The sequence below is a fragment of the Phoxinus phoxinus genome, assembly GCF_949152265.1.
Source record: "Phoxinus phoxinus genome assembly, chromosome: 7".
Classification (NCBI taxonomy): Eukaryota; Metazoa; Chordata; class Actinopteri; order Cypriniformes; family Leuciscidae; genus Phoxinus; species Phoxinus phoxinus.
This window is the reverse complement of record NC_136882.1, coordinates 34,959,117-34,983,661: the sequence shown is the minus strand read 5'-3', so window position 1 is coordinate 34,983,661 and position 24,545 is coordinate 34,959,117. Positions and strand designations below refer to the sequence as shown.

The following is a 24,545-nucleotide window of genomic DNA, read 5'->3' as shown; positions in this document are numbered from 1 at the left end:
ATTGAAATATTAATGTAAATATTTCAAGGGGTACTTAAAGTAATAATTTTAACTCATAATAGTTCGGCTGATAAAAAAAGAAGTTTAGAAATGTCGCATTGTACCATAACAATTGAACAAACTAGTCCAGAGAAAACCTAACATGGATTGCAGAGTAATAATAATACTAAATAAATATTTGCAATAATGTGCTCATTTTCTTGCAAGGCCGACTGTTTTCTACATTTTAAAAGGAGATTTAAACCAATCTACAAGCCAGGCAATACAGTTATTTCAAGTTGAATCCTTGTTTCATGTCTCTGTATTTATTTACTTGATAAACAGTCATGTATTAAACATAATATGGTACAGTAAGCAGATTATTACATTTACATTTACATTTATTCATTTAGCAGGTGCTTTTATCCAAAGCGACTTACAAATGAGAAACAATAGAAGCAATGAAACTAGCAGTAGGACAACAGTATGTAAGTGCTATGACCCTTCACAGTACAATCCAATGCATTTTTTTTTTTTTTTTTTTTTTTTTTTTTTTAGAATAGATCAGAAAGTGTTAGTAGTACTGGATCAAGTGCTCAAGTGCTGCCGAAAAAGATACGTCTTCAGCAGTTTCTTAAAAATGGCTACGGACTCAGCAGCTCTGGCTGAGTTAGGCAGATCATTCCACCAGCAGGGAACAGTCATGGTAAAGGTCCGAGACACAAAATTATTAACACAAAATTAACCAATTCCGTATGAATGGTCTTTATTTTGCGACAATGACCGACTAAACATACTAAACAACATTGCAGTAAATAAAACTGTGTGTGTGTGCGCGTGCGTGCGATCGTGACAGTGTTCGCTCTGCAACTGTAAGTCCAGAGTCTGCTGTATTATATGATAAACAGCTCTTATGGGAATCCAGCGCTGATGATGACTCATGTCTTGAGTTTGCGTCACTGCAGACAGCCCTAGCATACGTCTCATTTATGCCATATAAACCGCACCCAGCTGGATATCATTCTTCAGGAATGCAGCTTCATGGTGGACTGCTAAACGCCAGTGCCCAGTGGCATCTCCATACGAGCATCACAGATTAAAACACCTTGTCTCTGTCCTGAAACGTCACAGTTCTGCTTCCTTGAATCCACACAAGAACATTGATTCCAATCAGACCGAAATGAAAAGAACTAGTTTTTCATCATTGAGATGGTATCATCTCCCATGGGAACAGTTGCGCCTTCATACCTCAGGCTGAAACAAACAAATACTGTACATTTCATGTGCTTTTATATTAAGCATCAACATTTACATGTAATCATGTCACAGATTTGACCTTTAAAATTGAGTTAAAACTAGAAAAATCTACAGTATATGTGCCAATTGGGAGTATAAAAAACTATTCCATATATATTTTCTGAAATGTAATAAAATATAAAAGCCAATAAGTCTTAGCCTATTCTATTACACAGTTTCTCAAATAAATTTACCTTGTTTTTAGAAGAAAAAAGAAGACAATATCTGTGTTTACATAATCCATTTGTAATCGTACTAGTTGCACAGTCGGAATAACAAAAGTCACATGTAGGCATGCAATCGGAATGAACTAGCTAAAAGTAGTTGTTGATGTGCAGTAGTAGATGTGGATAGCATACCTAAGATCATTTGGTCTTGGAAGAATTTGATGAGGAATATTTGAGCTCATAATGAGATCTCTGACCTTCAAGTGCGGACTTTGATATCTTGGCAAATCTGAGCGCTGTTTGTTGAGATCACTTCTGAAACTCTAGTGCTTCTCAAGCTTTTGGACTCTATTACCAGACAGTCTTTTTTTTTTCCAACCCCAAAGTAGTTAATCATAATTAATGGCAGGATTCAAGAGGATTCTAAATTAAAAACAACAGTTTGAATGAGAACACATAAAAACGTATCTACAATAAAGATGTGTCCTCCGCGCCTTCCCTCCTCGCATGTCTCATGAGTTAATATGAGTAGGAGTGGAACTCTGTGCTTTTGTGTAAAAGCATAAACAGCTGTGTATACTTCGAGTGATGAATAAATCAAATGTAGGACCCCAGTTACAGACCCTAAATTAAGCAGGACCGCGTGAGAACAGATTCACTGCAAACATGGATCAAGTGTACCTATGAAGTAGAATTTGGCGGTAGTGGGTGGGTGTCGAATCAAACTAGTGGGATGAAAAAATCAATCCACGCAGACCTCTGCGCTGCAGTGGAAAAAGTGTCCGAGTGAGAGCTCAGCGCTGCAGAAACATGATGTTTTAGACTTAGATCTTCTGCGGTTTTAACATTTTATTTTTTTTTTCAATAATTTTATAGCACCGTGCGAAGTTTGCACAGACCCCTTGATTGAGAAAAACTGCTCTAGAGGAGATTTGATGTGAGATTTCTGGGGTCTTTTTCTCAAGAGAAAAATCTGAGAAGCAGTGGACTTCAGTAAAAATCTCCATTTGCTCTCAACTTAAAGGCATACTTCACCGCCGGAAAGATGAATATGTATTTAAATTGGGTCATGATGTATGTAGTAGAAATGTGAAATTATTTTAGAAGTTAGTGCCTTCTAGACTGAGAAAAGCCAGAAAAAAATGTTTTGGCTCATGTGGATGAAAGACAACAACTCCCAGAATACACTTGCTTCGTTGCCCTACGAGGCCACGCCTACCGGTTGAGGCCAGTATCGGAAGAATTGATACAAATAGGTTACAACTAGTTGACTCGAAACTGAAAAGACGCAGTTTTATCGTAATTCTCTGTGACGAGTCTGCCCGGGGCTCTTCCTCCTGACCGCCGGGCGGGTCTCGCTCCTCTGCTGCAGCGGCTGCTCCGGCCGCCTCTTGTTCCTCCATCGTCCGCGGCTGTTCCGAGCGTCGGATTCGCACACCAGATTTCAGGATGTCCGGGATTCGGCTTTTGTTCGCCATTCATTATGTTTACATACACACCTTTTGTTTCAATCGGACTGAATTCATTCCAATTGGTGAATCTGAATGTAGTGTTTACATGAACGCTAAACAAGTGATCGGTTGATGTGCGTTTTAAGAAAATTCCTGTGTTTTCGTCTCGGTCGGGATCCGTGTGAAGCAGAATGCAAGACCTGCAAAGCTGGCACGCATGTGCCAATGTCAAATAATGTAATAATGTAGACATAGTGAATGGCGACTGTGGAAAGCAGGAGCCGAGTCCCGGACATTTTGGGCGATCTCGAGGTCTGGTGCACGGGTCCAATGCTCGTGGCTGCCACAGGGCAGCGGGGAGCAGTTGTGGATGGTGGGGGAGCGGGAGGCGGCCGGAGCAGCGTCTGCAGCGGAGGAGCAAGACCTGCCTGGTGGTCGGGAGGAAGAGCCCGGGCAGTCCCGGCCGGACATGTCCGGGAAAAAGAGGACGTATGGTCACCCCTACTACTCAGCTTTCTCCACAGAGCAAGAGCCTGTTAGCTTAGCTTTCAAATAAAAGATGGCTGACACTATTTGTACATTCTCTGAGTGAGATCCCACCCGCTATGGGTGGGTTGAAAACATGTGGAACTAGCGCCTACTACTGGCTGTAGTTTTTAGCCTCTGGCCAGGAAAGCCTTTGATGACGAAAAATGGCGATTTTTGCGTCATCGGAAGATTTTTTCTAGACAAAAAAATACATAAATCTCTCGTCTCAGGAGGACATGAGGGAGGGAAGCATGGTCCTTCAAAAATACTACTGGGTTTCTACTCATACAAAGCTTAATGCTAATCAGTGAAGTATCCCTTTAAAGGAATAGTTCACCCATTGACTTCCATTGTAGAAAAAAATATGGAAGTCAATGGGTGCCTTCAACTGTCTGGTTACCAACATTCTTTAAAATATCTTTCTTCTGTGTTCAACTGATGTTTATTAATGTTTGGAACAACTTGAGGGTGAGTAAATGATGAGAAAATTTTCATTTTTTGGTGAACTATGAACTATAACAACTCATTGCTGTCTAGGGGGGGGGGGGGGGGGGGGATTAGATACTAAAGAGCTTTTATTCATGCTTTATTTTATTCCTTTGGGCATGAATACATCAAGATTTAGTTGAGGGAACTTGTTTAAATAAATGTTTAAAAACAACTTTTACTGTATTGCTTGTTTAATGTGCCTCATATAATCTTGTTTGCTTGCAACTCTTCAGAAGCATACCAATGTTTTGGGGTTTTCACCCACCCACCCCTCTCCCTCTCCCTCTCTCTCTCTCTCTCTCTCTCTCTCTCTCTCTCTCTCTCTCTCTCTCTCTCTCTCCCTCTCCCTCTCTCTCTCCCTCTCTCTCTCTCCCTCTCCCTCTCTCCCTCTCCCTCTCCCTCTCTCTCTCTCTCTCTCTCCCTCTCCCTCTCCCTCTCCCTCTCCCTCTCCCTCTCTCTCTCTCTCTCTCTCTCTCTCTCTCTCTCCCCCTCTCCCTCTCCCTCTCCCTCTCTCTCTCTCTCTCTCTCTCTCTCTCCCCCCCTCTCCCTTTCTCTCTCTCTCTCTCTCTCTCTCTCTCTCTCTCTCTCTCTTCACATCAGCAGGAAATGGCCTATCTGACATATTTATGGAGCAGCAGCAGAATATTTCATCAAATGATTCACTTGCCTTCTGCAAATAACCCAAGTGGGAAACTTCTATTAATGTATGAGAGAACACTCAGGGCATCATGGGAAAATTAAAGGGCACCTATTATGGAATTTTGAAATTTACCTTTCATGTAGTGTGTAACATAGATCTAAGTGAACAAAAACATCCTGCAAAGTTTGAAATATGAAACTGCACCGTATATAAAGTTATTGTCTTTCAAAAGTAAGAGTCGACTCTGAGTCATTTTTATGAATCGTTAGAAGACCGAAGCTTTTTCTCTGACTAGATGACGTCAACTTGTCAAGTTATTTGAATACGATACGTCCACTTATTGCGCTCCAAGGCCAGCAGGGAAAATATCATGTCGACGAGACGCTGTGTTCTGAAGTGCGATCTGCCCAAGGAGGAGCATTTGAAGACTAAGTGGCTACAATTCATACAACTATACCACAGAAGTATAGTCCGAGCCTTGTGCTTTGCTCGCGCCATTTTGAAGACGATTGCTTTACCAACTTAAATGCAATCAAACTTGGATTCGCCAGTCGGCTGATATTGAAGGAAGGTTCAGTTCCAAGTGTATTTGCATCAGCTTCCTCCTCCGTATCACATCCTGTAAGTGTTATTAATAATTGTTGCTTTTATGTTTTATGTAGCATGCTTAATAATTATTTTGTTTGTTGTGTAAGCACCGTTTAGCTTCTAAGTTAGGTCTTCAATGACAATTGTATTGAGATAGCCTATGTGAAGTGTTTGTCGTTGTTTTCGGAGTTGTCTTAAAGAATAGAGTAATACCTCGTAGTAACGTAACTACATTTTATTTTTTTTATTTTTGTAAAAACGTTATGTTTATGCATCGGGCTAACGCAAACAAAGACTGATTGTGCTTTTACAACATGAACTCTGGGCTATGCTCGATAACATAACATTACATTATTTATCTTATTTTTAGTTTTTTACTACAAACTACAAAGCAGTGGACTATAATAATTATTATAACACAATTTAATTGATAAAAGCATCATTGTACTCCGTGTTAAACAATAAGTATTATCTATGTAAACACTGCTGGGTCATCTGACCAATCAACGCAGATTAGCGTCGCGCAAAGGAGGGGTTTGAAAAATGAGTCGTTGAACGATTCATTTGGGAGTCGGTGAGCAAATCAGGTAAAAATAAATGCATATTATACGACAACAAAAGTGTTTTTTGTCATTGCATGCATGTAAAACTGTTGTTGGGGACTCCCTAAACAACATTAGGAACATTTTAAATGTCATAATAGGTGCCCTTTAATAGTCCCACCCGTCGCGCACCTGGGAAAGCAGTTGCTTGCAAACACTTCTATAGAATCTCTGACCCATAAAAACCCTGGGCATCTTCCTGACTTGAGGGTCACTTCTCTCTCAGCTGTTTGGTCACTGTTGTCCTGCTGTTGGTCTGAGTCCAGCAAACTCAAGTCAGGTTAACCCTCAACCTCATGTGAAGATGAAACTAACAGATGTATGAATCATTTTGATAAGTATCCCTGTCTGCTTCCTGTGTGTCTAACCAGCATTCATCATGCACTTCCTCTTCCCTTCAAAGCCTTCAAAGCGCCACAAATGATTTATGAGCTGCACTGGCACACAGAGTCGTCATTTGTAAACAGAGATCAGCAAAAGAAATGGTCACTTGATGTTCACTGCAGTTAGGACTGCCTATATTAATATAGCATATAACAACAATCAATATTGTAGTGTAAAATTCAGGCTGAGTAAAAAAAACCTGTCAGACTTTAAAATAGTTAAAATGTTATATTAAGTATTTTAATATTCATGTCATTCCACCCTGCAAAGTGTTTACAAAAACTTTTTATTTCAATATTGCGTCAACAGATGACTCACTACACACTATGCACTTATACTGTGCACTTGCACTATGCAGTCAACCATGTATTGTATGAATTTTGGATATTTTGTCATTCAACATCAGAGTCAGATAGCCCCTCCCCCTCCGCTACATAATTAAAACTGCGACAGTTGAGTGAACGTTACAACAATATGTCTTGTGTTACAACACATTACAACAATATGTCTTGTGTTACAACACATTACAACAATATGTCTTGTGTTACAACACGTTACAACAATATGTCTTGTGTTACAACACGTTACAACAATGTCTTGTGTTACAACACATTACAACAATATGTCTTGTGTTACAACACGTTACAACAATATGTCTTGTGTTACAACACGTTACAACAATATGTCTTGTTTTACAACACGTTACAACAATATGTCTTGTGTTACAACACATTACAACAATATGTCTTGTGTTACAACACGTTACAACAATATGTCTTGTGTTACAACACGTTACAACAATATGTCTTGTGTTACAACACGTTACAACAATATGTCTTGTTTTACAACACGTTACAACAATATGTCTTGTGTTACAACACGTTACAACAATATGTCTTGTGTTACAACACGTTACAACAATATGTCTTGTGTTACAACACGTTACAACAATATGTCTTGTGTTACAACACGTTACAACAATATGTCTTGTGTTACAACACGTTACAACAATATGTCTTGTGTTACAACACGTTACAACAATATGTCTTGTGTAACAACACGTTACAACAATATGTCTTGTTTTACAACACGTTACAACAATATGTCTTGTTTTACAACACGTTACAACAATATGTCTTGTTTTACAACACGTTACAACAATATGTCTTGTGTTACTTACAACACGTTACAACAAAATGTCTTGTGGCATCCAGCCTGATTTACATCAGTGTGCACAAGAGTTCGAATCTGGAGTCTCGTCTTTAAGGGTCCATCACCGTTGATGCACGCACCCATTAATGGATTAACAAATGGCCACATGCAGCTTTTACACCAGAGAACGTGTGGGTCACATTAAGGTCTGCACAAATGAGTGTGCGTCAGGGCCAGATGTTTGTTTCTGAGGGAGCTCTAGGTAAATTATTAACGCTAATAGCCTCTTATCGCAAACAATTAGGCACGCAAAGCCCAAGCAGATTTAGCTAATGGCCCTTGGGGCCATGGACTCTATAGAAACAAATTGCTTCTAGCTCCGTAACCATGAATAAGTCCACCTTTAGGCGCCCTTTAAGCACCAGTCTGACTTTGGATGTGAACAGTTAGCTTACGTCCTGAGCAGAGGCTTAGATGCAGCTTCGAGCATTCAGCTCAATGTAGAAAAGAGTGGTGAGTTCAGAAGCACTGTATTCAAAGGCGATTCTGGTTGTTAGCTTGTCTTCCAGCTGTCTCCGGGTTCTGGATTTTACTACAGCGTCGTTCCACAGAGAGCTTTGGCTGTCTAAATAGAGCTCATCCAAAGGCTAATCACAGGCATGCTTGATCCCCCAAACCCAACATGCTCTAAATAAAGAAATCCCCAATGCACACAGCTCACAGACTCTGCGGAGCCCTACCTCCACTACTCTGGAAGTTAAAAACCAGCAGACACAGGGACTATCCACTATATCTTCTTCCTCAATCCTTTTCTCTCTGTTTTTAAGATGCATGGGGGAATGATTTTGATTCAGCTAAAATGTGTTTTCTCTACACTTGATATATGCCTGGTCATAATGCTCTTCTCCATAATTTGATCATAATTTGATTAATAACGGTCAATAGGAAAGTGCACACAATGAAATTAAACAAAACAATTCAAATGACATTACATTACATTTATGCCTAAATTCATATATTATAAATATATAATCCATAAAATGCATTTGGAAGACATTTTTATCCAAAGCAACTTGCATAACGGGTCTAATTTACATATAATTTACATACAGAAATTATGTATGAAGATCTGTACATCTATCTATCTATCTATCTATCTATCTATCTATCTATCTGTCTGTCTGTCTTAAACTTTTTACTCAGGAAAAAAATTCTTAAAGCTGATAAGAATGCGTATTAAAGTATTGTAATAGAAGTCACTGATGCGTTAGTCTCTACCCTAGTAGACTAGCAATGTTTAATTCATGAACGAATCAGTGGTTTTGAACATTGATCATTAAAGTCAGGAGTTCAATACATTATGGTTTTGTGTAATTCATTAAGAAAACACTTATGATGCTTTAACAGTTTAGACATGCATATTTTAATATTGTATAGAGCTCTGCAGTGATGATGTATTTTTGTAGGCCAACCCATAAATTCGCATCAAAAAAACCAACACAAGTTTATGATTCTTACATGTTTTGTTCATCAAGATAATCTTATTAATCTTGAAGCCTTTACAATTGTCAGAAGTAAAAAGCTAAAATTAGGCTATAAAACAAACAACACCATGCATGGTCACACGGTTCCACCTCACTATCACTGAATTAATTTATTTAATTTAGTATTTTCTAAATATTTAACACTTATTTTAAAAAATATTTCTATAAGGGTAAAATGAAAACAGAAGGAGTTATAATTATCCATACTATATAGCTCTAGTAGTGCATCCCAAATCATAAAAATGTTATGCTAATCTACACAGGTCAATTTTTAGAGTGTGCATTATGAATAATAATTTCTATAATCATTAATTAAATCATTATATTTATGAAATCATTATAGTAATATTACAATTGTATATAATAACTGCCATGCATCTGCCATCTTTTCAAATGTAATGGTCTTCAAACCACAGATGTCTGGTAACTGAATCAAAATGATTTGAAATCAGAAATTTAATTTGATGCCCCCGATCATAATGCAATAATATATAAAGAGCTATTTACCTCATGGTTCAGCACACCAACTCCACAGTTATTTCTATAATTAACCAGGTCTGCAAGAGGAGAGTTCATTCACATGCTTAAGCCTATGCGTGCAGACAGTAAGCCAACCTCAGGAATTAAATAAACTTCTCAATATGTGTGAAGAAACACATAGCCGATGCTAAACCCAAAGCATCCCTCCTGAGAGGCTCAATCAGTTAAAGAGGCCGTTTTATTGAAGTGTCTTGTTCTCAGCCAGTCTGAGCCTCTGCTATTGTGCTAACAGGTGTGATCGCAAGCACAGCACCCTCACATCACAGATTACGGCCCGTCTACACCTAATAACACACCTTCCACTGAACCCAAAGACGGAAAGTTCTTACCAAGCATGCAACCTCAGCCGGAAAAAATCGTAATGCTAGCTAACGCTGCGGTACACAGGGAAGGAGACAAGAGGCGGTTTTTGAATGGATGTCAATGGAGGAGAGACTTCATACGCTGAATGTGATTGGTTATCAAGGCACATGTGATCCAAGTTAGCTATCATGCTTTCTCCAATTGTAGAGCCACAGATCCTCGCATCTCCCAATAATAAGACCATGGCTGCATCCAAAATCGCATACTTCCCTACTATATAGTAGGCAAAAAAAAAGTATGAGACAAAAGAAGTATGTCCGAATTCAGAGTAGGTCCTCGTAAAAGAGAAGGCAAAAAGTACCCGGATGACCTACTACTTCCAACGAGATTCTGAGGTGTGCATACAATGGACACTTACTATCCCATGAGGCCACGGAAGAGGATTTATGAATGGCAGTGAAGCGATGTAACTGACGCTGGTTGGTCACATGATAATGACAACATGGTGAAAGTAGTACATCCAGATTACACTCATACAACACACAATCATACTATATAGAACATACTTATTCAAAATAAGTACCTACTCAAAAGAGAGTATGTGATGTCGGATGCAGCCCAACTCTGCTGTGATTCGGGATGGGAATTGTGAGGAATTTAACGATTCTAGATTTGAATCTGATTCCACTTAATGATTCTGGTTCCATAATGATTCTTTCAGTGTTTTGACTATAGGCATTACACTGATTCAGAGCCATAGAGAGAAAGAGTTGCGACACTCCCATAGACCTCCATTGTAAAAAATGGCGGCGCTTTTAACCGACTACTTCCGGGATTAGGAGATCGGATTAGTTCCAAAAACTGTCATGTGGGCGTTGAACCCCATTCACTAAACATTGCAGCGCGTCGAGTTGTTCCAGAGGTAACTTGCTGAAATATCGACCTCTTTTGAATTGTCAACTGTCTATATTGTTTCAGAGGCCCTTTGCGATGCTTATACTGGTCTTCATTTGTATATGCACAGCGTAATTATTTATATTTTATCTTGGTTATTTCAACCAATTTTCTAGCATTGCCAGCGTGACTTCGCCAGCTGTGAAGGTAGCATATCTGATTAGTTCGGTAATTCATCGCTACCACCTTTATAGCAACTTTTATTTAATTGATTTTTTGGGATATAATAACTTTTCATTTATTGTCTTGAGTGAAGCGGCTTGTGAGAACAATGCTGGACATCTAGGATCATGTTTCATGGATCACCTGCCCCTGGTTTTTGTTTTTCTTGTTCACACAAGCACACATTTTTGTTGTCTGTCATTGTTTAATAAAATATATTTTATTTGAAAACCTTCATTTGTATCAGCCATGCGAATTCTGAACGGACCGGTCCGCCACGGCAGACCTCAGCGTGATCACGAAGGTAACGTTAGGCTAATGGCTGAATCGGAATTTATAAGCAAAATCACGGGAATCAATAGTCTAATACAGCCCAGTTGTGCTAAAATAAATATCATGAGACGTCCATCATCAGATGAATGATATGGAAAAGTTAAGTTAGAGCCGCTAAAGCCAGTGCTACTACCCATGCGACCATGAACATAAGCTTTTCCCTCCAAAAATATAGCCTAAAACTTATCTAAGTAATATACAGTACCTCGTTGCCCCTCCAAATGCAAAACTGACATTAACAAAATGCAATAACAGCTGAAAAAGTACTTGGGTATGTGTTTTATTTTATATTTACCGTTCAATAATGCAATCGCTGCTGTCTCTCCCATAGAATAACATGACAGCCAGCGTATGTTTTGGAACTATTGGGGCGTTCATGAACCACGTGACAGCCATAGCGGCGACATCAAAGAGTGTCGCAACTCTCTCTCTCTATGGCTCTGCACTGATTTAAAGAGATATTACACATCATATTAAAAAAAAAAAAAAAAAAAAAAATATTTTGAAGAATTCTTTTGTCCATACAATGGGTGTCAATGGGGTCCAAAATATTAGACAGTTTTGACTTTTTTATTATAATTATTATTATTAATCTTTTTTGTGTGTTGGAAAGGTGAGTAAATAATGGAATTACAATTTTGGGGTGATCTATCCCTTTAAGTTGCACACCGCCTCTGCTGAATAACACCACAAACAATCATTCTACTGCAATTATTCTAGTTTGTGTTTGCATGTTTTTTGTTTGACATAATTAAGGGGGTAATTAAAAGTCAAGAATTTGCTTTGACACACTGTTCATTGAAAAACAGCTATTGCATGTTGATTCAGAAAGAAACTAGCTCTCCAGCAGACCTACTTCAGTTTGTTGTCTCAATATAACAATTAACTAATTAAGCATCAGGATGAACAAGCAAACAACAAGCCGAGGAAACACTGTTTACATCACCATCTATACAGATGATACACACACCACTGACAGCTGAAGAATGAGAAACATTAGGCCGAAGAACAACTGAATATATCTCTAATGTGTGTAGCAAAATCAATACGCGGTTGACACGCTTCTAATGTCACACACTTACGTCAGTCCAACTGATAGTGATGGAGATCATAATAACTTCCCTGCATCTTATTATACTTTACTTCTTCATGTGATTCCTCATTAATGCATTACTTTGTGCTTGTTTGAAAACGAGCACATCTGCAGCTATTCCTGGGCATTTATCCGGGTAACGAGACCTAATTACAACTGAAGCCTTGATCATTTAAAGGACTCCAGCAGAAGATGTTGGAGATGTTTTAATCCTGACAGTAAGAATGTATGTGGTCTCCTGCAGCTGTGTTGGAAGTAGACAGCTGGCTCTATGATGCATCGATGAGTCAAGATTTGAAAAACAAAGCAGTTTCTTCTGCATGATTACAGCGTGACTGACTGAATTACATTTATCATTTAGTGGCCGTCAAATCGATCAAACCTAAGGTTCGAAAGGCAAGCATGTCTATGTTACAGCGGCGCTTCTCAACTGGTTTTGATTCAGGATCCAGATTTTACAATGGACATCAAGTGGTGACAAAATACAACAGATTATTGTAAATAACAATGTATTAATATTATCATGAACTGCATCCATTCAGCAATATGCAACTACTACTACTACATGGGCAGAATAGTAAAACGGAAAAAAATCCATGGACAGAAAAAGTGTGATGTGCCAAATATTGTCTTCAACAACAAAGAATAAGGGCCCTATTTGAACGATCTAAGCGCATGGTCTAAAGTGCACGGCGCAAGTATTTTTTGGGAGTGTCCGAATCCACTTTTGATAGTTTAACGACGGGAAAAATGGTCGGCGCGCCCAGTGCATGGGTTGTCCCTATTTTCTTAATGAGTAATGGGTGAGTTTTGGGCGTAACGTGCAATAAACCAATCAGAGTCTCATCTCTCATTCCCTTTAAAAGCCAGTTGCGCTCGCGCCATGGCGGATTCGCTATTTACATGGTGGAATTTGCAAGCAGAAAGACTGAACGCTTCTCCAGAGAGGAAACTGATCTGCTCGACCATCTACGGGACAAGCCGGATTCCACCATATCTTTATGTACACAATATTAATCTTTTACATTGTAATCCTTGAATTAATTAATCCATTTTTAATATTTGGCTAGTTTGTGTGCTGCTTCTCCTGTGCCTGTGTGTGTAATAAGCAGTGTATGCGCGTTCTGCACCCGCCTATGCACATACTGTATTACTAATGCGCCCTTTAACCCAAAAAATACTGCGCCATTGACTTTAGACACCTCGTTTTCAGACCCGCACGCCCATGGGCGCAAAAGCATTTGCTATTTAAACAATGTAACGCAGGACGTGAAAATGATAACTGTGTAAGGCTGAAACTAGCAAGAAACACTTGCGTCGCACCTGGCGCCGAGTGTATTATAGGGCCCTGAAGGGTTTTCCTATTCAAAAGTTGATCATCATATTTATTAGCTTATGTATAAAGCATTTGGCCTTTTTTCTCTGCTCTCAGCGATCCTATATCAGAACAGATCGGTGACCCATTTTTGTTTTGTAAGTCGCAAAGCCACCACTTGAGAACCACTGGTATACTGGAGCTTATGAGTCTATAATGTCATAGTAGCACAGATCTAGACAGTTGCAAAGGCTCTGACGGGCTCCACCTCTTCTGGGAGTATCTATAATTTTCAGCCTACTTAACATGATCCACAAGGTCCTATCCGTTGATGTATGGATCTATATTTGGATATGTGTGTGGGCAAGAGAAACGATGTCGAGGGCACATCTGCAAAGATCTAACACTTACGTAGGCCTACATGAAGAAAACATAATACTTTAGCTACACTACTAGCCTTCATGGTGTTGTTTGAAGGAAGTATAGTCCAACACCCTGAAGATAAGGCCAGGTGCAATTTGGTTAACACAAATTTGAATAGTAAAATATCAGGATTGTGGCATTAAGTAAGTATCTAAGGATGTAAAAATTATGAAAATGCATTTTCAATCCCTTCTACAAACCTACTATGCAATGTTGTCATTATTTTTTCTTATCATTCATCATCAGTGTATTACATTTGTTTAAAAAGTTGTAAAGACGTAGGCTAGACTAGGGTTATATCCCATATCTCTAACAGAAGCCCAGCAGAACAAATGCTTGATTTCCCAAGTTTTGACACTCCTAGTTGAAGTTGGATTGTAACCAAATAATTAAACTGCGTTTTTAAAACAAGGCTATTCTATACGCCAATCTGATTCTGTAATATGTTATTTAATGGTAGATTCTCACAGTGACAACTTACCCCATATACTGTTACAACATGCATCATCAGCATGATCAATGTAATATATCTGTCTACATGTGCCAACATGTGTGAATTTCGCAAATAAATCCACCCTGGGGAATACTTAGAAAATAATTGTGACAACTAGCCCCCATTACAATTGAATAGATCACCAACATCCTAAACTCTACATTTGATCCAGATAACTACACAACTTTTCAAAGAGACTAAGGAAACTTTTTAATACTAATTGCACAAAATCTGACACTATTATTATATTCCTTTATTGATATGGGTCAATGGCTGATGCAAGATGAAATCTTCTGAAAATGTATAATATATATATATATATATATATATATATATATATATATATATATATATATATACACACGAGTAAAAAAAATCTTAATTTCAACCGTTTCTGCCATAAATCTTACATTCTATATTTAGTAACCAATGATGGGGTTTCGTTAATAACTTCGTGCATGCTCAGGATGACTAGCTCAAATAACCTACTTCAGCATCTTTCAAGCATTAACCCTTTCAGGTGCGCAAACGCTCTGCTCTTTGTTATAGCTTTCTCGATACTATAAATCTGAATGTCTTTTCACTATTATATTTTGCATAAAGGAATGAACATTTCTGCACACAACATCGCCTTTGAATCATTGTGTCCAATCCGTAAAATGCGTCTGCAAACGCTTCACCTCACTATACGACTGCACGAGCATCTTCCTATCCATATGAATGACCTGTCCGCGCATTTTACGCATCCTAACCGAGTGTTTTGTCGGCTTTGTTGTTCAGCACACACCCCTGCCATCATCATATCCATGGGGAGACCCATTTCTGCCATAGGCTCTGGAGGAAGGAGCGCATGCACGCACCCGTATCCACGATAGCCAAGAAGATCAGCGCTATTCCTCATTGTGCCATCATGAATATATGTGATGCTGAAGATCTGCACCCGGGCAGTGTTGTGCTCGCCTACCTGTGTGTTTGGAGAGTTGTCCAAGCAAAACGAGAATGTAGACGATGGGTCAGAGAGCGCAGCGGCCGTGCTGGTCCATAGTGAAGCGCTCCAGCTGCTCTCTCTCTCTCTCTCTCTCTCTCTCTCTCTCTCTCTCTCTCTCTCTCTCTCTGTCTCTCTCTCTCTCTCATCCGAGAGCGATGCTCGCGTCAGCCACTAGATGCTGCTGAGGGGGGCGCGCGTCATGGGTGCTGTGTGCATCAGGGCTAGACCGTCAAATGATCAGCCTCGTGTGAGCCCTTTCTAATATTTTTAAAAAGCATATAGCAATTATTATTTTTCTATTATTAATTCAAGTCAAATTGAATTTATAACATAATCAATTAAGGTTGGGGACCGAGAAAAAGGTTACATTTCTTTACAAAATATAATTTGAAAAAATATATATTTTCATGATTCGGTTCTCGACCGTTAATTATTCTATGATGAAACATCGAGCTATACTTTCTGGCAATGTTACCTACACTAATATTAACTGAATCTAAACCACACCATGTATGTGAATGTGCAGTCCGAATCCCGAATGAATTAGGTGTGTGATTCCCAAACTAATAACTTTTATAAGCCAGGTTTTTATAGTGAATCAAAAGCATAAAAATTGCGACCTAGTCTCAGCCTGATGCATATGGCACACTTCTGGAAACACTTCAGGAGTTTCTACAGAATGTCCGCGGGAGACACGTCGTGTGTGTTGCGTTATTTAATGGTCCGCCTGGAAACAAATGCCATGATGCCAAACCCCCTCATGGAAGAAGAACGCCGTCATGTTTACAACTGTGACAATGAGCGCTTACCAGGATCAACTGAACGCTGGATTTTCAAATGTAGCCTATGTGAAATTCGCGGCTCCATTGTTGCAGTAAACTTGCACAACGTTCTTGAATGAATCATTTATGGATGCAGGCTTATTGCAGGGACATCATTTTCACATTTTCAAGCCTCTAAACATGTTTCAAAGCAAACTGATTGGTTACATCATTACATGTCAGTCAATTACCTTGACTAATGAAAGCTGCGATAGAGCCAGGCGAGACTTTATGCAACCCAACCAATGTAGACCATTTCCCGAAACAAACTCTTATGAGCCGGTTCTGTTAAGCGAAACAAAACCATACTGCTCGAACAGTCCAATTCACAAAAGAGGGACAGTTTACACGACACCGTTTTCAAATAAAAACGGAAAACTTTTTATGCGTTTTGGCTGTTCATTTACATGACAACTGTGTTTTGGAGGCCTAAAAATGCACTTTTGAAAATGGGTATCAAAGTGCAAGTTTTTGAAAACGATACCGTCATCGTCTCTGAGTAAAGTACAAAAACGCGAATCTGTGAGAAGGGTGGCGGCATGCACACATGTGTATAGTCTATAGGCATGCGCATTTGGCGCAAATTACATCTGACCTAATTGTGGCCCACATCTCCCACATTCTGCTGGCCCACACACTGCATGGAATGATGGCGATGACTAAACCTTAGTGTGGTTGGCAATAGCATGAATATCCGGGCCTCATCTGGGCCACCTATGGCACATACGGCTCAGTTCTGGCAGCGGCAAGGTCACATGGGCGACATCTGTGCCATACACAGCAAACCACAACTCACACTAAAAACCGGCTTGATGTGTGTGGGCCAGATATGGCCTAAGTAAGACTTTTGCCGCTGCCAGAACTGAGCTATTTTGTGCCATAGTTGGCCCAGATGAGGCCCGGATATGTATGCTCTATCTGGGTGCGTATGTGCCTTGACGCGTAGTGTTTCTTTACAAATGACATCACTAACTACTGACCTGGCATGCATAAATACATAATACAGCATTTTTAGTAATTTTCGCAGATCAGTGTGAACGGGGATAGCGGGGATAGTTTTCTGTACAAATATATACTTTTTCTATTTTTAGTGCATCGTACGTGTAAACGTACTCTTAGTAAATTAAAGCAAACAGCTCAACCAGTTAAGTCAGATTCCCGAATGAACTACTCTTGTGAACGGTTCTTTTCAGCGAATCAAAATGAATCAGATGTGGTCTGACTCCCAACTCTTGTGCTAATGATGACTCTTACTGAGTCGGTTCTTTTGAGTGGATAAATCTTATTATTTATGAATCAATGTAGGAGCAGTTTATAGCTTTCATACACTGCAAAAAATACAAGCAAAAAATTTAGCCTACTAAAAAATTTTTTGCCAGGACATTATCCAGTAATTTTACGGAAATTACCGTTAACCTTAAAGGACAATTCCGGTATTTAACACCTTGAGTCTATATTGTAGTTTGTTTTGGATGAACAAGAGTGGTGGACAACATTTTTTTGACAATGGTTCCTCTCTCGAGTTTTTGACTAAAAGAATTGGCCATGGACCCATTTAACATTGGAGTCAATGGGCATGTCCGAAAATGTCATTAAAACAACCTTTAACATTAGTTTTCAAAACTGTGCAACTCACCGAGTGATTAGTGATGTTAGTTGATGTTCCAGAAACAAAAAGTGTTGCGAAATACAGTTTCTGTCGTGTTTTATTCGTCATTTTGTAAAATCCCATTGAATTCTGTTGAAGGACTGAGTGCTCGTTAATATAAATGCGCTACCGGAAACGGAAAGGGGGCTGTTTACATTTGGTCGATGTAGTCTTTTTGCTCGCTTCCGTTTCTCATAAGGCTAGCGAGCAGAGCAACTGTGCTCCGGGAGAGTAAGCGAAATAAACAATAATTTTTTTAGGAACTTTACCGCAGTTTTTGACCGCACAAATTCTAACAATATTGAAAGACGTGACCACTGACCAGTGCAATATGAAGTTGACCGTGAGTGTCCCGCGAGACATAAACATCGGTTATCGCCATCAAGTTGTCGGGAGTGTGCTAACGCTTCAGATTCAAATATTGAGCGGAAGTTACACGGTTGTGAAGTGTCTGAAAAAATAGTTCCACTATAGCAAAATAAACGGATTGGAATCATATATTGCGACGATATATTGTTTATAATCATCAACGAACACCACTAACCACTCGGTGAGTTTAACAGTTTTGTAAACGAACATTATTGGCTGTTTTAATGACATTTTCGGACATGCCCATTGACTCCAATGTTAAATGGGTCCATGGCCAATTCTATTATAGTCAAAAACTCGAGAGAGGAACCATTGTCAAAAAAATGTTGTCCACCACTCTTGTTCATCCAAAACAAACTACAATATAGACTCAAGGTGTTAAATACCGGAATTATCCTTTAAAGCACAACACAATGTAATGCGCAATTCAAAACACACCTGTAAAACACCAAAACAGAAAATTCCTTCATATTTATACTGTAGATATATATCTACAGTGTGCCATATTTTTACAGACCTTTTTACAGTGTAGGTTTTACTCGAAACGCGCCAAGAACAGTTCCTGGTGTTAAATGGGAGTTGATGTAGGCTTCTAAATGAATGAACAGCAAGTATAGATTAGTATTAAATTAAATAACTTGGGCCCATAATGAACTTTCTTGCTTTTCTGCAAATAACCTTACAGATCCTTTTGCTCGTTTTGAGATTCAGCCTTTCTTTTCAACTGTACCCTACATTGGCTTGTTTGAAAATAATAAATTGTGACCTGTCAGATTTGATGAGAGCCTGTAGGCCTATACATATCAACTCCTTCCTGCCAGACATAGGCTATAACAGTCATTTCCCAGTCAGTGCCTTGCAGCGAAATTAAACCAGCATATCAGAGGGTCTGAAATGAATACGGCATTGGACTGATAAATTCATGGCTTGGACTGTTTCCAAACACAAAAAATAGCTTATTTTCTTGTCCCTAATCACTTGTTTTGTTGTCGTTGATTTCTCTCATTCGGTCACTGCAGAGGATGCTCTTCTCATGCTGTAACACATCAGCTGGTTTATCAAATAATTGAGAGGAACTAGATCAGACACATGGAAAGAGAGTGTTTTCCTTGGATAAACCTGATGTAGTGGTTTTGCTGATAAGGTACAGTCGTGTTTTAGAGCGAGGATGATTATTTATTTAGGTTTTATTCAATAATAAATACGTCATGAGAGGTTGCTCGCATGTCTTGTGAAAAGTATTTTTTAAGACGGAGATGCTGACCCCGATTTGCTTATTTTATTTTATGATCCCAAAGTCCCACTGTTCTCTTGATGGATAATTTCACTAAGCTGACAAACCTACTTGAAATGGTTAAACTATAGGGTTGAGCTTCCAAACTTTAAATAATCGTGTGTTTTTGCCTATTCACTGTGAGTTGTGTAAATGACTTTAAATGAATTACTAAATTAGTAACAGTATAAAATATGCACAGTCTACTGTAAGATTCACACTTTCAGATCACGCTGCCTCCTTGTGGATACAACGTTGTCATTTTCATAGCAGAATCTGAAATGATTTGATTGTGGTATATATATGTGAATGGCTGTATATATTATACCATGTTTTCAAAGTGTGATGATATGGAATGATAAATACAGAGAGAATATCATAAGTATGACTATTACTATTACTCATACTTAGATTTGAACAAACCCCTAAACATTCAAATTGACTCATCACTAATTTATACACAGCACTGTCACAAATGATAGGAGAGGTGTGCTGTTTTGCTAAGCTCTCGCTTTCCTTTGGAAAATGAAAAAAAAAAACGTAGTTGGCATTCACTCTCGGAAGATGAATGTCCTGTGTCAGCAGAATCTCTCAAATATTCATGAGCTTTTAAAAGACGAGCAAATTTTGTTAGATGAGGGATAGTAGTTTTCTTTCCCATCAGTGCAGGGAATATTTCAGTGTGTAAGATCTGAGCTGGAACGACCGATATAGGTTATCAACAAACGTCACACAAAAAAAAAAAAAAAAAAAAATGAATATGCTACTGATGTAGTTCTTAACACTGATCCATCTAAGTTGTGGATTGAACATAATTCAACTCAGTTTAATTTCTAAAGTGCTTTTACATAATTGTTGCAAGATCCTTTTACAGCAATCTGAGGATCCCACAGTACATAATCAATGTATTTCATATCAGTAAGAGAGACAGGGACACTTGTGACACAAAATATTTGTAAATCACAACAAGCTAGAGAGACGACACTTATTCAAAATATGCTTATAAATGTGTTTCTCAAATAAAGGTTCCAAAAGTGTATTTTTACAGTGATGCCATAGAAGAAAACCTCCTTTGTGTGTGTGTGTGTGTGTGTGTGTGTGTGTGCGTGCGTGCGTGTGTGTGTGTGTGCGTGTGCGTGCGTGCGTGTGTGTGTGTGTGTGTGCGTGTGCGTGCGTGCGTGCGTGCGTGCGTGGAACATTATCAATCTAAAGAACCCTTTACCACTATAAAGAACCTTTTGTGCAATGGAAAGCCTCCATGAATGTTACATTTTCTTCATGGAACCAGATGCCAATAAAGAACCTTTATTTCTATTAAATAAAGAGTGTGCCTTTCACTTTGTGAAAAGTTAAGTTGAGTATGCTAATTTGCATCATTGTTGACTCATCATCTGATCAATATACTTGAGTAAAAATGATGAAACTAATTTAATTATTTATTCAATAGCCTATTTTTAATTAAACTAACATTACATCTCACAATTGTGACTATCTCTTGAGTTTGCATCTTGGTATCTCACAAGTGCAGATTTATATCTCATAAACAGGACAAATATTATTCCGAGGTTGAAACAGGTTTTACACTGCCATTCTAAACTTCGAGGTCTTTAACATGTGCCAGTGTTTATCCTCTCTTGTGCTTACTAAGCAACATTTATTTGATCAAACTGTCACAATCGGTTGCAATAAAAGTGAGGACTGATAAGAGGAGGTGCAGCAGCAAACAGTCCTTTATTCAAACAAATCACTAAACTAGAAAACAAGACCAGAACAACCGGTTAAAACACAACTTGAACAAACAGTCAACTGAAAGAAACAGTTTAAATACCAAAGCAAACTATTTAAGAAAACAAGACACACCGGAATCAAACTAATCAAATAACGAGAAAATGTAACTAAACAGCAAAAAAAAAACACACACACAAAACCAACTGTTACACAATATATGGCATCATTACTCCATGTGTCACATGATCCGTCAGAAATCATTCTAATATTCTTATTTTCTGCTCAAAAACATTTATAATTATTATCATTGTTGAACACAGTTGTTATTTTGTACAGTTATATTACAGTGGAGGAGCTGCAGTTTCCAGACCCATAATTCTAAATTTAAATTCCTTTTCTTATTGGCTCACAGTTTTTTATTTTTTTATTTTATTGCTTCCTTTAATTTTAAAAGCCATCTGTCTTATATCTGGATCTTGTTAGTGACACATCACTGTTCTCCGAGCTCATTGCCCAGACTGGTCTCTTGCCTGTCAGTGATGGTGGTGATCTCCTCCCCCGACGTGAATCCCCAACCCAATCCCATAGGACGTGATTCCAACATTCCATCAGAACGCAGCGTCAGAACAGACCTGGAGGAGTGCAGACGCTCACTATTAGCACCTGTCATTACTCAGCCACAATAAGGCCGACAGTGCGTCAGTGTGTGTGAAGAAGCACAGACTGTGGGCAGGAGGAGGGTTGGTATTACTGCATCCTTCTGCCAAGCCAAGATCCAAGCCCTGAAAAAGCATACAGCCTGTCAATCAAAGCAATGCTTGCATATGTCAGTCAAAGCAAGGGGATTCTGCACACTGCTGGTGCTGTTTACATTGGACTGCAAATGTTGGAGAATGAGCCATTGCAATGCAGCTTTCAAACCGCGCGCATGATTGATGTGTTTGTGTTAATAAAGCCACTGTGTGTTTAAGTCCAAGAGATTCGCCAGACCTCTATCGTGATATCTATCGCAAAGTCTGCAGGCATTGTCGGAGAGGTTTGCATGCAAACAGAGGTGATGTTTACTAAGAAAACGTGAACAAAGAAGATTCATGGCCGACATCCAGGTGATGAAATGTCTTGATGTCTGTCTCTTCTTAGTCGGTCAAGGTATTTATGGCCTGTAGCATCTGTGTTTGAGGTCTCATTATCTTCAGCTTCAGCAATGTTGTTTGGCACCAGAACGGTCAAAAATCCGTTCAAAATCACTAAATCACAGATTTAATTTCAAGGTCATGCAGTAGGGAGTATAAGTAAACTGGATTGGTTTTATAATTACTTCGGTAGTGGAAAGCATTGAATTCCTTCATAGAATCATATTGAGAATATGAAGTAGGCTAGCCTAGCCTAAATTATAAGAGAGTTTTACTCTTTACTTTAGAAAATGAGTCAAAATTGGACTGTTTTGATAGCATCTCAATGATTAATAAAGTTGATAGCAGTTGTTATAGTTTAAAAAACGTGATAAGGTTACAAGTTTGTCTTTTTTTAAAAAGCCGTTAGACCAATATAACTGGTTCGTTTAAAACAAACTGTACAGTACAGAGATTGACTTCTGATTTTCCACTAGAGGGCAGAATTGGTCTCAGATTAGAATAAGCAATACTATTTTTTTTGTGTGTTTTTTAAGCTAGGGCAAACATGACTAAACTGAAGTCACGCAAAGATGAGTCGTCAGTGATATCATCTGTGAGTAGGCTAGCCTACAATTCTACTTGAATCGCGTTTTCTTGAGAGAGCTAGAGTCAGAGTTTTGTTGTCCTGGTATCTAAAAACAGACTGTGTTTGCTCAGAAGCCAGACATGTTTTAATGACATGTCATTTGTTTTCTCTTGCCAGGATGCTCAACTTGCCAAAAGATCAACTTAATTTGTATTTTTGGGCAAGCCTGTTATTTGGAAGGAAAATACCATGTTACAAATCATTACACTTAAACTAAGTTTCTAATCTAAAAGCCTCAGAGAATAAAATTATTAGTGTCAGTTTTTTTTTTTTTTTTTTTTTACCATTACAAATCTTTAATGTAGCGTGTCTAGGTGGGCCTGCATCTTGAAAAAGTACAAGGACAAAATATTCTGTCACACCTCCAAACTGAACCCGGGCTGCTGGTTGTGGGATGAAAAATATGTTGTAACCTGTTCAGACGTGAACTCGCAAAATACCTCCTTACTTTTGTTATTCCCTGCTTACGTCAGATGGGGCAAAGTCTCAAACCGAGAGTTTTTGTGAAACAATGATAGGAATAAGAAAATCCTAAAAGATTTAATAAGAGTAATTGTCTCACAATATCGTTTTTTTTTGTAGCAAATAATATGAGTGTAATATCTGTTTAAGCCTATAAGGGGGGTTAAACTGGTTTGTTGGTCTTAGCTGGTTTAAGATGGTCTTTCAGTTTGGTTTAGCTTGGTGGCTAACTGTCCAAAAACCAACCAGGAACCAAACAGCCAGACCAGGAGACCAGCAAACAAGTTGATTAAGATGTTTATTCAGCAGGTTGTGTGTTTCAACCCTTTTGGCAGCTTCCTATTTTCCATACATTTAAAATATTACCAAAGGCAAATCAATTTGTTAAGTTACAAATGTATTGTTTCTGCATGTGAATGTATGGTAAATTTAAAAACATTCCATCATATTTCATTCATTTTTGACACAAAACATTCACAACGTTGAAACCTAGTACTGCCAAATGAAAACATGCTAACTATCTAAAAAAAAAAAAGAACAGTGTGTCTTGCTTAGCTGTCCGAATATGACCTGCAATTTCAAGAACATTAACATTTATAGTGACAGCAAAACCTCAAATGCAGTTTCCGATGATGTGTGAAGAAATATTCTTTCAGCTTATTGTTGAAAACAATTTTTGTGTGGGCATTTCTCCAGCTTAGCGAGCTAGCTTGAGACAATATTTGCACTAAGTGGACGTCAGGGAGCAGCAGCAAGTGTGTGAAGTTTTTTGTTATGGTAACCAGATACATTACAAACTGATATGATGAAAGACCAGAAGAAAAGTATCGGAAAATCTGCTTGGCAAGCTTCACTGCAACCTCCTGTTTAGAACCACAAAACATACCAGAGGTGGTGTTAGCTTGAACATCATTTTAGATACTTAAGGAACATATTTACATTTTGTAATGACACTGCAGTGCACACTCCTCGTGAAACTGTGACTGTGCCAGGATATCTACTCTACATCTCTCACTAAATCCACACTCTGGCAAATGTGCAAGGTGTGGATCAAGAAGC

At 38.6% G+C, this 24,545-nt stretch overlaps 1 protein-coding gene across 1 annotated transcript in view; it reads right to left on the bottom strand.

The window, feature by feature from the left end:
* slc4a3 (solute carrier family 4 member 3) overlaps positions 1-16,115 on the bottom strand; it is a 69,428-nt gene extending 53,313 nt beyond the window's left edge. The window contains exon 1 of the mRNA XM_079619335.1: positions 15,401-16,115. The gene's annotated coding sequence lies outside the window, so the exon portion shown is untranslated. The remainder of the gene's footprint in view (positions 1-15,400) is intronic.
* Positions 16,116-24,545: the final 8,430 nt, after the last annotated feature.